The following is a 3,320-nucleotide window of genomic DNA, read 5'->3' as shown; positions in this document are numbered from 1 at the left end:
CCGGTGAAATATTTTTCTTAGAAACTATATATATATATATATATATATATATATATATATATATATATATATATATATATATATATATATATATATATATATATATATATATATATATGAATTGGTGCTGGGGTTAAGAAAAATATTTGTGAGGTAGAGAAATTTACAGAGGAAGCCAAATAAATAAAAGGAGGTTGAAAGAAGAGGAGGGTGTTTAGATAGTTTATCAGTTGCTAAAAAAAATATTAGAGTGTTTGAGAAATTTGCAGAAGGAAAAAGCCTAACAAAAATAGGTTGTATATAGTTTATCCAGTCGATAAGAAAAAATATTTCAGCGGTAGCGAAATTTACAGAAGAAACTTAATAAATAAAATGAGGTTGAAGGAAGAGATAGCGTTTAGATAGTTGATCAGTTGCTAAGAAAAATATTGCAGCGTTAGAGGAATTTTCAATAGAAAAAGCCTAATAATTATGAGAATATATATATATATATATATATATATATATATATATATATATATATATATATATATATATATATATATATATATATATATATATATATATATATATATATATATATATATATATATATATATATATATATATATATATATATATATATATATATATATATATATATATATATATATATATATATATATATATATATCACTTTAGTTCAGCGTACGTAATGTAATCCAATATAACGAAGATTTATCTTTGTTTTTTTCTTATTCCGCCAAGAATTATTAACATCCTGAACACCAAAACTGTTCGTTATGTTTTTCTTAACTGTCTTTAAGAGGAAAACACGAGTAAAAAATACAGGAATAGTATGTACCTTCCTTTATTTATTAGGTTCTTCTGTAAATTTCTCAACCGCTGAAATATTTTTCTTAGCAACTGGATCATCTATATACAACCTCCTTTTATTTATTAGGCTTTATTTTGTAAATTTTCTACCGGTGAAATATTTTTCTTAGAAACTGGATCAACTATATATATATATATATATATATATATATATATATATATATATATATATATATATATATATATATAGATATCTATATATGCAGTGGTTAAGAAAAATATTTGTGAGGAAGAGAAATTTACAGAGGAAGCCAAATAAATAAAAGGAGGTTGAAAGAAGAGGAGGGTGTTTAGATAGTTAATCAGTTGCTAAAAAAATATTACAGCGTTTGAGAAATTTGCAGAAGGAAAAAGCCTAACAAATAAAATTAGGTTGTATATAGTTTATACAGTGGATAAGAAAAAATATTTCAGCGGTAGCGAAAGTTACAGAATAAACTTAATAAATAAAATGAGGTTGAAGGAAGAGATAGCGTTTAGATAGTTGATCAGTTGCTAAGAAAAATATTGCAGCGTTAGAGGAATTTTCAATAGAAAAAGCCTAATAATTAAGAGGTTGAAAGAACAGCGTATATATATATATATATATATATATATATATATATATATATATATATATATATATATATATATATATATATATATATATATATATATATATATATATATATATATATATATATATATATATATATATATATATATATATATATATATATATATATATATATATATATATATATATATATATATATATATATATATATATATATATATATATATATATATATATATATATATATATCACTTTAGTTCACTGTACGTAATGTAATCCAATATAACGAAGATTTATTTTGTTTTTTCTTTATTCCGGCCAAGAATTATTAACGTCCTGAACACCAAAACCGTTCGTTATATTTTTCTTAACTGTCTTTTAAGAGGAAAACACGAGTAAAACGAAGACGAAAAGGAAAGAAAAGAAAATACAGGAATAGTATGTACCTTCCTTTATTTATTAGGTTTCTTCTGTAAATTTCTCAATTGCTGAAATATTTTCTTAGCAACTGGATCAACTATATATATATATATATATATATATATATATATATATATATATATATATATATATATATATATATATATATATATATATATATATATATATAAAAAATTGCAGTGGTTAAGAAAATATTTGTGAGGTAGAGAAATTTACAGAGGAAGCCAAATAAATAAAAGGAGGTTGAAAGAAGAGGAGAGCGTTTAGATAGTTTATCAGTTGCTAAAAAATATTAGAGCGTTTGAGAAATTTGCAGAAGAAAAAGCCTAAGAAATAAAAATAGGTTGTATATAGTTTATCCAGTTGATAAGAAAAATATTTCAGCGGTAGAGAAATTTATGGAAGATATATAATAAATAAAGGGAGGTTGAAAGAAGACAATATATTTTTACAATGTATAATAAATAAAATGAGGTTGTATATAGTTAATCAGTTGCTGAGAAAAATATTGCAGCGCCAGAGAAATTTACAGAAGAAAAAGCCTAATAAATAAAATGAGGTTGAAGGAAGACGAAAAGGAAAGAAACGAAAAATAGAGGAATAGTATGTACCTTCCTTTATTTATTAGGTTCTTCTGTAATTTCAACCTGAAATATTTTTAGCAACTGGATCAACTATATCCACAACATTTATTTATTATTTTTTCTGTAAATTTTCTACCGGTAAAATATTTTCTTAGAAACTGGATCAATATATATATATATATATCTATATATATATATATATATATATATATATATATATATATATATATATATATATATATATATATATATATATATATATATATATATATGTATATATATAATTGGTGCAGTGGTTAAGAAAAATATTTGTGAGGTAGAGAAATTTACAGAGGAAGCCAAATAAATAAAAGGAGGTTGAAAGAAGAGGAGAGCGTTTAGATAGTTTATCAGTTGCTAAAAAAAATATTAGAGCGTTTGAGAAATTTGCAGAAGAAAAAAGCCTAACAAATAAAAATAGGTTGTATATAGTTTATCCAGTTGATAAGAAAAAATATTTCAGCGGTAGAGAAATTTATGGAAGAAGCCTAATAAATAAAGGGAGGTTGAAAGAAGACAATAGCGTTTTACAATGTATAATAAATAAAATGAGGTTGTATATAGTTAATCAGTTGCTGAGAAAAATATTGCAGCGCCAGAGAAATTTACAGAAGAAAAAGCCTAATAAATAAAATGAGGTTGAAGGAAGACGAAAAGGAAAGAAACGAAAAAATAGAGGAATAGTATGTACCTTCCTTTATTTATTAGGGTTCTTCTGTAAATTTCTCAACCGCTGAAATATTTTTCTTAGCAACTGGATCAACTATATACAACCTCAATTTATTTATTAGGCTTTTTTTTCTGTAAATTTTCTGGTAAAATAT

Source organism: Eriocheir sinensis, chromosome 70, assembly GCF_024679095.1.
Source record: "Eriocheir sinensis breed Jianghai 21 chromosome 70, ASM2467909v1, whole genome shotgun sequence".
In the NCBI taxonomy this organism is placed as follows: domain Eukaryota; kingdom Metazoa; phylum Arthropoda; class Malacostraca; order Decapoda; family Varunidae; genus Eriocheir; species Eriocheir sinensis.
This window is presented reverse-complemented; position numbering follows the sequence as displayed.